The 14996-nt window shown below is 36.2% G+C and overlaps 1 long non-coding RNA gene across 17 annotated transcripts in view; it reads right to left on the bottom strand.

Moving 5' to 3' along the window:
* LOC102151150 overlaps positions 1–14996 on the bottom strand; it is a 653134-nt gene that overhangs the window by 352537 nt on the left and 285601 nt on the right. For 2 of the 17 annotated variants that reach the window (XR_005372360.1, XR_005372352.1), the window contains one exon: positions 13476–13617. The exons of the other annotated variants lie outside the window; for them this stretch is intronic. This is a non-coding gene — a long non-coding RNA (uncharacterized LOC102151150). The remainder of the gene's footprint in view (positions 1–13475; positions 13618–14996) is intronic. 17 annotated transcript variants of the gene reach the window in all.

Raw genomic sequence — 14996 nt, forward strand, 5'->3', positions numbered from 1 at the left:
ACATGACATGGTCATGTATATAGTAAATGCTCAACTGGGTATTAAATGAGGACCAAAATTTGGCTACATAGAAACTAAATAGTGCCTGCTATGGTCAGTTTCCTCTATTCCACAAAATATTAAGTACCTAGTATGCTTTGCAGAAGCTTACTAGATTACTCACTTTCTGAGCAATCACTGTCAAAATTAAATATTCCAGAAAAAATTTATTTTGTATCTGTTATTCTTAAGCCTTTTTACAATATCACATTTAGGTCCTGTACACCTGTTTGAATCACAAAGTACTATGGAGTCCCAGATTACACTAGGAAAGAACAAAAACAGTATTCTGTGATGTCATAAAATGGGGTATTTTATATAGCCAAATAGTCTGATTAATAAGATATCATTTATGTATATATATGCCAATATACATGCATATATATGTATCTTATACTTGAATTTAACACTAAACATATATTGAACATGGCCATTTTTTCTTTAACTATTTATAAAATACATCATAAAATATATCCAAATCCTCCAAAAATCTTGATATATCATTTTGAAGATCAATCTTTTTTTTCTAATTGTGGAAGATTAATAGATTCACAGAAATGCTAGGTAATACATAATAGGAAAGCTGGACATGCCAGCTTTTACTGTAAGTGGTACTAAGAGACCTTTGTTTTTACCCTAACAATTATCCTCTTACATGAAAAACTATTATTTCATGAACTAAATGAAATTTTATACAGGAGGAGTCTAATGGATTCAGAGTTTCTTGTTAAGGGGATGAAAATGTTCCAAAATTAGATCATGGTAATAGTTGCACAATCTTTGTGGATATACTAAAAACCTCTAATTGTGTACTTCAAAGGGATGAATTTTATCATGTGACTTATAGCTCACAAAATAAAAAACAAGTAATTCTTCTGCCTAATAAACAATCTGACCTATTTAACATGTTAAATAAATGCATAAATACAATACAATTTATACAATGTTCTGATTATATAACCATTATATATTTTTAAAGTCTTACTTCAGGATTAAAAGCGAGGAAGGCAGGAATCTGTTCAGTTTTGTTTTATTTATGGGGGTGGGTAAGGGAAATAGATCTCCCATCAAGTTTAGGGACTAATTTCTTTGAAGTAGACACCTGTAAGATGCCTCAGCTAAAGAATGTTCCTAAGGTCATCATCACTCTAAATACACTAAAAAGTCAGGGAAAAAAATCACCACGAAACTTCAGCAAAAGTACATCAAGACTATAGGAAATTACTCAAAAATAAGCCTTAGGAACAGTAAGCAGATAAAATAATACTTTTTTGTGATGGTAGCTGCAAAACTAAATACTTTTTTGCTAATTTCAAAAACTTGAGAGTCTTGGTAAGGCAAACCGTTTAGAATGGTAGCTCCACTGGATTTCCTTAAAGATGGCAGATCTCATATCTGATTCCAAAATAAATATTTTAGGAAGGGGTTAAAAACAAGTAAATGTTACCAATCACTTCATATTAATTATCTGCCAATATAACTGGATAGTGTCTCCTCATCCTCATAACAGTAGGACCTGGACCAGCTAAACTAGATATTATCTACAGCTTATTCATTTAATTCATTCATTATTCATTTACTTTTGCCTTGATTTACTTAGAGTGGAGATTTCATTTAAAAATTAAAGGATATATATATTCTCTAAAATAAAAAGCATTTAAACTTTCTACATAGCTTTCCATTTGCTCTATTTGTCAGCATAATATAATTCTCCTATGGACATTTGAGTAACACATATAATAATAACACAATGATTCAGAATGCTCTAGGAATGGTTTCTTTACTAATTATGCTTTCCTGGTTAATTGGGAATATTTTAATTCCCAAATCTTACAGTAAAAATCTTTCTCAAACTTTATTTGTGTACTTCCCTTATCAGATAGAGTGACCATAACTGAATAGTTCTTTCATGATCAGAGGTAAAAGTAAGTATACACTGCATTAGATATTGAAGTAAATGATAATAAATTCAAAATAATTTTTTGAAGATTGTTTTAAATAAATGAAGCCAATCTGCTTTTTTTAATTTCTTGTTATTTTAACCCATTTTTAAATGTTTTGTGCAAAAAATAAAAATGAAAAGAACTAAATTATAAGCAGTTATATGTCACAGAACAAGAAATCAGTTATAAAAAATAAGTATTTTATTTTACTTAATTGTGTTCTAGTTAATAAAAGTAGAGGACCAGAAACTTCATCTTTCTCCTAATTTAATTCAGTGGTTTTCTTTTTTTTTTTTATTGGTGTTCAATTTACTAACATACAGAATAACACCTAGTGCCCGTCACCCATTCACCCCCACCCCCCGCCCTCCTCCCCTTCTACCACCCCTAGTTCGTTTCCCAGAGTTAGCAGTCTTTACGTTCTGTCTCCCTTTCTGATATTTCCCACACATTTCTTCTCCCTTCCCTTATATTCCCTTTCACTATTATTTATATTCCCCAAATGAATGAGAACATATAATGTTTCTCCTTCTCCGACTGACTTACTTCACTCAGCATAATACCCTCCAGTTCCATCCACGTTGAAGCAAATGGTGGGTATTTGTCATTTCTAATAGCTGAGTAATATTCCATTGTATACATAAACCACATCTTCTTTATCCATTCATCTTTCGATGGACACCGAGGCTCCTTCCACAGTTTGGCTATCGTGGCCATTGCTGCTATAAACATCGGGGGGCAGGTGTCCCGGCGTTTCATTGCATTTGTATCTTTGGGGTAAATCAGTAATTCAGTGGTTTTCAATCTTGGATGCATAAGAGAATTACCTAAACTTTTTAAAACTTCCTGGAACCCCTCACACAGATTGTGTTTCAGGTGGTCTGAAAAGGCACCTAGTCACTGCTAGTTTTTAAGGTTCCCCAGGTGAATCTGTTGATCAACCAGAATTAAGAACCTCCATTCCTAAATTTTACCCCCCACAGAGCTCAAACTTTGCCCATTCCTTTAAGCTTCTCTGAATAGTTCTGCTTAACATAAGATTTTTCTCCCCCAAATTACCTGTATACGTAACCTGTGTATATAACCACCTGGATCTTGCCTGTTACCACTTCTTGACCTACCTGGTATTCCATTCACATGGATATAACTTTTACTCAACTACATCTGTGCTCTTGGAGCTGACAAATGCCTCTCTAATGGATAATTAAGTTGGGTGACTTCTTTAAAATCCTGTAGGAATATAGAGGTCCATTTCTTGAAGGATGCAAATGAACCAGTTTAAAGAAATATCTGATTATTCAAAGCATGTAGGATGAGTCAAGAGTCAACCCACTGATGATTGTTCTTTTTAATGATCCTTTGTCAACCACCTTCCTCTTCTCACCCTCAATATATTTGTTTCCCCAAACTTCTAGTCTCACTGTTCTCTTCACATTGTATAGATTCTCCCTTGAAAAGATAAATTCCTTTTTTCCTGATGACAAACATTCCAAAATATGAATATAATCATTCTTGATCCTGAGCTTCTGATATGTAATCCAACTAACTTTTGGGCATCTTTAACTCAATGTCAAACATGACATGACTGTATAAACTTGTCATCTCATTCCTAATCAAATTCTTTTTCCTCTATCCTCTCTCTCAGTGAACAGCAAGCTGTCTACCCACATGTAGCTCAAGGGAGGAATTTGGGGGATCTTCACACAAATTTCTATCTCTTCATTTGCCACCATCCTTGAGGCAATGCATGTTGGCAATAAATTCTCTCCTTTATATCCCTAAAACCTGATTGATTCTTCCATCCTTTGTATTGCTACTATCATCATTTCTCCCCTATATAATATTAACTATTGAATTGTTTATTGAAAAAAAGATCTAATAACATCATTTCCTATTTAAAATCCCTCCCATCCACAATAGCCAAACTGTGGAAGGAGCCTCGGTGTCCATCGAAAGATGAATAGATAAAGAAGATGTGGTTTATGTATACAATGGAATATTACTCAGCCATTAGAAATGACAAATACCCACCATTTGCTTCAACGTGGATGGAACTGGAGGGTATTATGCTGAATGAAGTAAGTCAATCGGAGAAGGACAAACATTACATGTTCTCATTCATTTGGGGAATATAAATAATAGTGAAAGGGAATATAAGGGAAGGGAGAAGAAATGTGTGGGAAATATCAGAAAAGGAGACAGAACATAAGGACTCCTAACTCTGGGAAACGAACTAGGGGCGGTGGAAGGGGAGGAGGGCGGGGGGTGGGGGGGAATGGGTGACGGGCACTGAGGGGGGCACTTGACGGGATGAGTACTGGGTGTTATTCTGTATGTTGGCGAATTGAACACCAATAAAAAATAAATTTATTATAAAAAAATAAAAATAAATAAAATCCCTCCCAAGCCAACTATTTTTTAAAATAAGTGAATATAATATGGCATACAAATATCTCTGTATTCTGGCTCTTGCTTGTCTCTCTTCTTCACAATCATCTCAAGCATTAATTGCCCTCTCAGGAAGTTTCCCCCTGACTCCTCAATCTGGGTTAAGAACCTTGCTTGGGATCCTAGGAAATGTTGTGCTTACAGAATCAGAGCATGTATTGTTATGTACTGCATAATTAATGGTTTACTTGACTCTCCTGCCATCTAAAAAGTGAACTCCTTAAAGGTAGAACTTCATCTTCATTAAATTTTAAATTCCCAGCAATTAATATAATAACTGACAGAGAGCAAGCAACTAATAAATGCTTAGTGAATAGATAAAATGAAAAAAATAAAAATGAAATGGCATTTTTCTTACATAAAGCAAACAAGTGCTGGGGGTGGTGAAACGAAAAAGTAGTAGGAAAAGAAAAAGACTTCTAAAATGAAAAGAGGTATACTAAAGGACTGGGAAAAGACCAACCTTCTTTATCAGTTTACAAATCCCTTAAATTGCGACAGTGGCTAGTATAAAACATTTAACATTCCTAATTCCTTTTGGCCTTGCTCCTGAATCTCAGATGGCTGAACACAGCATAGGATTCTCTTTAAATCCTTAGCCTGGTGGCAGAATGAGTTAGGAGAAGTATGAAATCTTTTTTCTCTTCCTTCAACACTAAGAATTGTTTGCATTATGCTAAAAAAGACAGAGCCATTTTGCAGCTCTATTCTTCATAAATACGTTCCTTACAGACTTGCTGAACACAGCAAAATTAAAACATCCCTTTTTCACTGGCTTTCTCCAGAGAAGAAAGAAAGCAAAATTTAAAAAGAATTTTTAATAATTGTAGAATTCCTTGGCTTAAAAAAAGCAATGTATCAGAAAGTATGCATGAAATTAAATCCAGTCAGTCCAGAGCCTAAGATTAAAAAGTTGTCAGGGCATGTAAGTGATCAATTATGACATCTATGAACTTGGAGCCAAGAGACCTTGATTTCACATCTTTGTTTGGGATAAGTCATTCAAACTCTCCTGGCACCAGCTCTATGTTGTAAAATAGGGATATCGCTCCAGTTTGCCTCATAAGATTATTTTAAGAATCAATTTCATGCCTTCCAACATGTATTTTAACAAAGACTTTTTGAATGTCACTCTTCTAGGCATCATTGATGCAGCCCTCCTAGAACTCACATTCTAGTAAGAAAGATATAGAAATCAAGTAAGTAGATGGATGTAGAAATTCAAGGAATGATGAGTGCTCATTAGGAAAGTATACCAGAGTAAGGGGATAGAGAATGACCGGGAAGGCATGCATTTGTTAGGGAAGAGAGGCAACTTCTCTCTGACAAATTGATTTCTGAGAGGAGAGCTGAGTGAAATGAGAGGGTAAACTGTGTCAACATCTATAAGAAGAACAAGCTGCAAAGGAAAGGTCCTGATGTAGGCACATGCTTGGGACTACCCAGGACCAGCAAAGAAGCCAGGGTGATTGAATCCAAATAAATGAAAGGAAGAAAAAAAAATAAGATTAGAGAGAGAGACTGGAGCCAGATATATGTGTGCAAGTATTTTATAAACTATTGCTGATTACAAAATTACAAGGTTGATTTACCCCAAATGGCAGGAAATATTGGCATCATTCTTCATAAATTTTAAATGGTTTGTATTTATCACTTTAGATGTTGAAGTAGTGTTGTTCATTGTATAGGTATAGATTACTTTATCAAATGAACTATCTTTGCCGTACATGAACACATGTGTACATACACACAGTGCAGAGCTCTGTCTCTACCCTCTATGCCTGTGACAGAACAGTATGGGATTTCTCATTTTCCTTAGACATTAACAGCAAAGCAACAAGAACAAATAGTACCATAAATACCTCCAAAGTTATGACTTTTGTTGAGTCTAAGGCAAAAGCCAGGCCCTTGTTACAACTGTAGCCTAACATTGGTTTTACTATTAGAGAAGAACACTGAAAACTTAGAGATGAGTCAAAACAAAAGCAATAGACATCAATCAAAGTATTGATATTGGAAACCAAATGAAATAATTAAATGAGCTAGGATATACATGGAGATTATAAAGAAAAATCATAAACAGAAAGAGGGCACACAAATTCTTGTTAGATGACAGCCGAGGTTGGGCCACTAGAGTAGACAATGCTATAACCAGATCCCTAGAGAACATTTGGTTCTATAGGGATCTCAAAAATATGCAGCCCACAGAAAGCTTAAAAATAACAGGAACTTCAACATAGTGAAATGCACAGCTACAGTTTTAGAATTCCTTTTCTCTGACCCTCTCCTTTGCTACTAGCATCTGCCCCTCTAGTACACTTACCTGCCACCTCTGACCTGCCTCTTCTACAGTCCTCTCTCAAAGCATTGTTTGCAATGCTTATTCTCTCTCCTATGTTTAATGCCTACACGGTTTTTTTGCAAGACAACTCCCCCAGTGTGTCTTTCTGTGCTAGTTTCTCAGTGTATCAATGAACAAAACTAATCTTCCCTCTCTCTCTAATCAGTTTTCCTTTATAACTCCACAATTTTTGTTCTATACACCCTCTCACCTACTCCCCAGTAATCAATTACTGAGCTCCATTAATTCCCCTTCAATATCAGCTGTCCCCTTCCCTCTGTTGGCCCCACTTCTCTACCCTTTGTGTACAGAGGAGTGGCTTCTCAGCATACCTCTTCCTCTAGTCTGTCTCCTTTTAATGTATTTAATAAAATACTACCAGGTATCTTCCAAAGTGTACCCCTAATTAGGCCACTCCTTTAAAAAATCTTGTACCTAAGAGTATTAGAGCTATAAAAATATCAAAACAGAAGTTTGTAAAGAAATTTGGACAAAATTAGAGATCAGGACCTGTATTAGTTTGCAGAGTGATCGCAGATCACTCTAATACCTTATTATCTAGATTCTACAAAAAATCCAAATGTGAATAATTCTTAGTCTCCAGATTTATGAACATTTCATCTTCAAGAATACATAAATACTTTCCTTCTACAATTCAACATGTTCCAAATATGCTGCATTGACAGTTCCCAGTATAACAAAAGCTTATTTCTGGTTTTGTTGTTGTTCCCTGACTTTAGGTAAGAACTAAGAGTTAAGTGTAATGGCATATTCATTTAGAATTTCATGTGCATTCCACTGATGTCAGTAGATTGGCATTAATTATACTGGAACAGAATATTTGATGTATCTTAAAAAAAATCAGTCATGTGGAACAGTACACAGCCTTGAGTTTTAAGTACGAATTTGGAATCTTAATTCAGAAAGCCTGATACTCATACAACTCCCACTGTGTAAAATTTCTGACCTTCAGATAAAGCCTCAGTAATGTTTTACATTTATCCATAAAGCACTAGAATGAGAGACAGTGTGTGCTTGCTTCCCTGAAGCTTTCATCATTCTCCAGTGTTTTATAGTAAAATTTGTTTCAATTTCTAAGCTACAGAGTCAAAATGCTGTGACCAAAAGCTATGGGTCATATTTTCTTTGTATTACAGAAGAACTAAACTGACCATCTTTTTGTGTGCAATATATATCAGAGTGGCAAGGAATGTTTTTTCCATTGTATAAAACTTCTCCCAAGAAACACCCCCAAGCAATACATATTTTTTAACACCTAACCCAAAAGCAACTCCCACAGATAATTTTTTTCAGTCTAACAACCCATAAAGTTCAAAGTGTTCTAGAACTTTTCAAAACTATAGTATTGAAACTACAATTCACATAGCATGCCTGCACATGCATGCATACATACATACACACACACACACACACACACACACACATTAAGCAGTTTTTCAGCCATCTCACCAATGGATCCCCCACGGATAGGTTCTAAGAACCAAGATGGGCAGGTGGAGGCAGGATAAATATGTGGTTGTGAAATGAGGAGCAAAGGAGATCCAGAAAGACTATTCTAGAATAGCAGTGATCTGTGAGCCAAAGAGGCCATCCAAAGAAAATCCAAGACAAGGAGGACCAAGTGAAAAACCATGCCCAGAAAAAAGATTTTCAGCTGGGTTAAGTGAGTCTGAGAGGAATTTGAATAGAAGGCTCAGGCTTGAATTCCCTGAAGCACCAATACACATAAAGCATGACCACATACCATAGCAGATTGGCTTTGCCTGTAGGTAAGGAGGCTACTCATAGCCAGGAAGGCTATTCACGCACAAGATGTTTTTTATACAGGCTAAATGTCCACTTTGAAAAAAAAATTGTTATGAAAACTGTCATACACTCAAAAGACTAGTATGTGATTATTAAACACAATTTTTATAAAAAGCCCCTGACAACATGGGGGAAAGCATGTGTTTTAATAACAAATAGAAAAAAAGATAGCAAACTAAGTGGATACAATATAACTGCTAAAAACAAAATTATGAATTAAAGAGAGGGCTGACAAAAAAAAAGAGGGCTGACAGATTACACCAAAATTTTGTTATAAATTATTGTAAGGTTTTTCTTTTTTGTCATTGTTTTCTTTTATTGTTGCTTCATTTTCTGCATCTGTGCATTTTCTTAAATTTTTTTCTTTTTGTGCATGAATTAGTTTAATAAGAAGAAAAATACTAATAAATCTCGTTTATTTTCTAAGTTATACCATCCAGAATTGTGCTGTCACAAAAAAAGAGTTCAGAAGTGGGAATCAGAGGTCCTGAGTTTGAGAATAAACCTGATGCTGTCTGATGGTGTGGATTTAAGCAAGATACTAAACTCTATAATAATAGCCATCATCTTTTGACCTAATGAACATCTACTCTTTGCCCACGGTATCTCATCAAATATTCACATCAATGAAGTAGATAGGTCTTGTTCCACCATTAATTATATAGATGAATGAACTAAGACTTAAAATTAAATAACTGCCTGAGACTACAGAGCTAGCAAATGGCAGAACAAGGAACAGAACTCAGAACTGCATCTCCTAACCTTTTCAACCATAAAGATATGCCGTGAGTCTCAGATTGTTCTATGCATGAGTTCCCATGAAGGCAGGATCTTGTATTAGTTTGGCTCACAGATATATCACAAGCACTCAGACCGTGCTTAGGACACAGTAGGTACTTGGTAAATATCTGTCAAAATACCTGCACAGGGGATTGAAATCACAGATTTGAGAGCTCTGGAACAGCTCTCAAAAGTCACCTTTTACAAGCTGAAATTTCTTTGGAGTCTCACAATTTAACTTAAAGCTTTATGTGGACTTTGCATTCTACCTCATAACATCACATATGTGGTTTGTTTTTTTTAATATATTTTTTTAAGTTTTTTTTATTTATTTATGATAGTCACAGAGAGAGAGAGAGAGGCAGAGACACAGGCGGAGGGAGAAGCGGGCTCCATGCACCGGGAGCCCGATGTGGGATTCGATCCCCGGTCTCCGGGATCGCGCCCTGGGCCAAATGCAGGCGCCAAACCGCTGCACCACCCAGGGATCCCCACATATGTGGTTTAATAACAACATCACAGTATGTGGCTTAACCTAAATATTTTTCAAACTATTCAACTCTTAAGTAATCCTCTTTCCCTCATCAAATAGGTAATACTGGTGCTCCTGGAAGATTCAATAAATTTATTATATGGTTTCCTGTATGCCTGGGACACACCATATACCACCATGTGTACATACGTGGGTAAGGATCTTGGACCTAAGTAGCCTCAAATGTTTTCATCAGCTCAAAAATGCTTTGCTTTTGGAACAGAGCATAATCTACCAGATAAAAACGAACTAATAAGACATACAATGGAACATCTGTATTCTGGACATAAAAATGTTATGTCTTTCATCGAAGACTGCATTAAGGTTTTTTTGGCAGCTGAAATTAAAATTAGTTCATTTTAGCTTATAATGAACCAAACCCCTAGGTCTTTCTTATAGAAACTGTTGTACACCAGATACTCCTCATCTTATACTGGCATATTTTTATTTTTTGAACCTATGTGAAATATTTTATATTTCCTCCCTAATAAAATTAATCATTAGGTTCAGGTCATCATTCCAGTCTGTTGAGAACTTTCTTAAACCCAGTAGTGTCATCTATCATAGTATCCATCTGACAGAAAATTGTCAGATATGCCTTTCATATCTCCAGCTACAGCATTTACAAAATAAACACATAAATGAAAAGTGCAGGACAGAGCTTTAGGGTGTGCCACTAGACACCTTCATCTAGGTCAAAGATACTCATGATCAAGAGGAAACACATGCCTTAGTAAAAGGACATATCAAAATCCCTGTGTGAGCATGAGATATTTTTATATTTTTCAAAATAACATGAATTAGCTTTAAACGACTAGACACGCTGAACTAGGATGACAAAGAATAATTCATCAACATTCTAGGTACTGTTGATCAATTACCTGTGAATTTGCCCATCTGCACTTTCATCTGTTTTTGTCTACAGGATATAAAAAAAAAAAAATGTTGACCGCATAAGCTTCTAAATCAGGATCTCTGATGAACCATTCTAGTAGTTTGTTTTTTAATGATGCTAATTTGGCACTATTTAGTTTCATTGCTTTCTCTCTGAGAGTTCAAAAACAATAGGTATTTTTTTCTAGAAATTAACATACATTTCACTGGTACAAAGATTCTGGAATTTTCCTTTTATCCATCACTTCTAAGATCACTTTCATCTATCGGGAGCAGATGTTTACAGAACCCCACTACATCACCCCCCTCCAATCTTCCCTGAAGGTCACTAACACTTTCCTCCTTCATATCTGCCAGAGAACCTTCTCTGCCAGAGGAGCCTGCTAAACCTATGAGCAGCACAACTGAATCCCCCTCAGAGAGACAGCTGTGAGGCACTGTTCCACAGTCTCTCAGGACCATGAATATAATTCCCAATGGAACAATTCACTACATTGTACGTCTGCTAGCTTTCCTCCCTTCCTCTCACTTTCCTATTCCCATTCTGTTTCCTGGGATCACTTCCCATAAAACTAGTTGCACCCGAATCCTTATCTGAGTATGCTTTGGGGAAAATCAAAACTAAGACACAATCTCCAACCTCCCAGTACTGTTCCATCTGTGTGATTTTTCTAAAATTACTGAAAGTGTTTGCCCAGTCACATCTAATGTTGCTTCACTACCCATGAATACAGTGCATTTGCACATATAGACTAGAAATCATTGAAAACTGACATATGGGTACTTTCCTATCACTGCTCCATTTCTTTTGTGCTTCAGTGGCCCTTGGTCATGCTTATGTCACATTTTACAATATGAAAGTCATCCTTCTTGCTGGAGAAGTGGAAAACAAAATAGCAGTTAAGCAGTATTGTCTTTTTCTCTCTCAAAATACCTCAAGGTCATACTGAAAGTCTTCAAAAGAACTCAAGGCTACAATATATATATAGTTCTAAAATGAAGCAAAACCCAGATATTCATTTAAAAAGTTAAATTAACCATTTATAAGATAGTTAGCATCTATCTGTAACTTACTAAGAGACTAAGTAGTTTCGCAAGTGGGACTATTGTTCTGATCACCCAAGGGTCTAAATTCCAAACTAGGGTTCTATTATTCTTTCAACAAAAACTTCTTTAGTTCCCAATATGTGTCAGTCACCGTGCTAGAAAATGGGGAGCTACATCTGAGAAGATATGCCCCCTGACAATAAGAAGCTTACAGCTGAGTGGACAGCATTAGCATAGGTAGAGGCAGAAGTGATCCTCTTGACCATTCCATATCATTCCACTATAGCCACTTAAGTAGGGTCTTGAATTTCTATACTGAATTGATAATTCATATCCTAAAGCTTCTGGGTCCTTTTGATAAACTGGCATATTCTTCCTCCTACACTTTTTTACCCAGATGATAACATGGAATATTCCTCACAGCTCCCAAAATTCTTTGTGATGTTCTAATCCCTTTTAATTCTCTTCCACTAGGAAGTTTCATTTGGCTGAAAGTAAATGGCACCTTATTAAAGATACAAGAAGATTATGCTGGAGGCAGAGGCACTGAGGGGGATGTGCAGAGTCTATGCGAAATGGCCCTCACGGGAAACCTGCCAGATGAGCACAGTATGCCAAAAATGACCATCTTGTGGTCAAGAACATCAGCCTTAGAAAACGGAACACCTTCTCTGAAACTGCCACAAAGCAGATCTATTCCAAATGTGGCCTGGCACTAACCTGCATTAAACCCTGGTAAGGAACCAAGGTCCCACAACACTAGTTACATGTGGTAACTGGAAGGACACACTTAGGGATATGTCACTTCAGATACTGCTTGTCTTTGCAAGAAGCCTTTTCAGGCTGAACACAAAAAATTCACTTCAGACATACCACATGTGATTTTGTACACTGTTTATAATGACCTTTTTCAGAAAATGCACTGTTGACATGATTCTTTCTTTTTTTAGACCAGCATAGCAATCACTTTTAGAAAACTCAGCTATTGAAATACCTGAGTTTAAAAGAAGAAAATTCACTTTCTATTATGTTTCTTTCATTAAAGTGAGTCAGATGTATCATTGCTGTTTAAGAAGCATTATTTAACATATTTTTTTCTGGAAGAAAAACACTTCAGGAAACACAGTAAGAGGTTTTCAAGCCCATGTTATGGAAAAGCTTCTTGCTAATGTCCCATTTCCCCTCCTCCAATCGAATAAGCCTGATATAACCTGGCTGAAGAGATGATAAATTATAGAGACAGAGATACTTTGGTTTTCTGTTCCTTTACTAGCTCTGTGGCCTTAAGACAGTCACTTAATCTTCCTGAAACTCAGTTTCCTCTTTTTCAAAATAGACTCTTCAAGGATTAAAAGACATGATATATTTACAATGCCTGGCGTAGAATCGGTACTCTGCAGAATAACTGATGGTCATGGAGTTAGTAATTGCAACAGCAGCTGCTGTACTCGAAGACAACTTGCAACTCAGGCCTCTGCTCTGGTGCTCTAACAATTTCCATGCCCTGGCTCTGGGAGTCCACAGGTTTGGGAGATCTCCTATTAGTTTTCACTCCTAGTATCTTAGACAACTGAAGTTTTCATGCATATACAGTGACTCAGGATTAAGGACAATACCAACTTACTCCAATTTGTGAGGCTGTCATCCCAAAGACTCTAGGCTGCCTACATGTAATTTATTATTCTTAGAGAGTTTCCTCGCCTCATCATAGAGGGTAAAGGAGAGAAGTCTTTGTCCATTCCAGAAGTCTCTTTTAGAGGATGAACCTGTACAGTAAATATTGTTTATTTAAATCAACTCTTACTTATTAAATCTTATTATTTAATCAGACTTATTAAAACAAGAGTTACTTCTAATGTTAATTCATCTGATATGGGTATTTTCTAACAACATTAAATGCTAAAGAATCAAAACCTGGCCTGTCAAACATACAAAATGTTTGATATACAGAGGAATGTCAAGATATGTGATGCTTCTAGACTAAACACTCAATGTTTGTCAGATTGTTTTACTTGTCAACCACATTACTGTATAGTAAAATACATCATCAAAAAGCATTTCTTGGGCACCCTGGGTGGCTCAGCAGTTTAGCGCCGCCTTCAGCCCGGGGCCTGATCCTGGAGTCCTGGGATCGAGTCCCACATCAGGCTTCCTGCATGGAGCCATTTCTCCCTCTGCCTGTGTCTCTGCCTCTCTCTCTCTCTCTCTCTCTCACTCTCTCTCTCTCTCTCTGTCTCTCATGAATAAGCAAAAATTTTAAAATCTTTAAAAAATTTTTTTAAAAAAGCATTTCTTTGAAAGGGCATTTCTTTCGTTGGTCTGCCTGCTTTTGCTGTAAAGCTAATTAGCCATGACAATTAGCATAGGTGCAGATCCTAAAAGAAAGAGGATTAGCTGAAATGAAACCATGCTACAGGTAAGCCAATGTAATAAAAATAAAGCATGAGACCTAACACCAGGCAAAAATGCTGTACTTCCTCAGGCTCACAGACACCAAATACATCCTTTTTGACACCTGCTGGAATGATAAGCATTTTATAGTCTGGTAGGTATTTTTTTTTTAAGTGAACTTGCACAAATGGCATTTTAATACAGAATACAATCCAAATTCAGAAATTTTATACATTTCAAGGAAAACATTCAGGCAACATCAAAGAACTCGAGACCAGAAAAGCCTTGATATGTAAAACTCAAAATTTACAAGAAAATCAATATGAAACTTTTTTTGTATATGTAGATACTGCTGCATCACATTTAAAGCAGATCAGAATTCTTCATTGATAGTTCAAAAATATGAACTCTAAACAGAGTACATGTTGTAGCAGAAGCATGTCCATACACCAGTTTCCATGGTAGTCTATGCTGAAATATTCCACTAGAGGGATAAAGTACTTGAAAGAAGTGACAATTTGTCATCTGGTAGCACCTTGGACCTCTGCAGCTCTTTAAAGGGCTTTAATCGCTTAATTTTGAGAGGTTCATTGGGAGCTATAGTTTCTGCAGATTGTGGATTCCTTTTCCAAGGAATAAACACATTGCATTTTTTGAAGGGAATAAACAGCAAAAATGAGGTTCCACGTACTGTGAAGGTCATGGTCACCACCATTAGAATAAGTTCCTTCTTTTTAGTTGAGAATTGGAATGA

Source organism: Canis lupus, chromosome 17, assembly GCF_011100685.1.
Source record: "Canis lupus familiaris isolate Mischka breed German Shepherd chromosome 17, alternate assembly UU_Cfam_GSD_1.0, whole genome shotgun sequence".
NCBI lineage: Eukaryota > Metazoa > Chordata > Mammalia > Carnivora > Canidae > Canis > Canis lupus.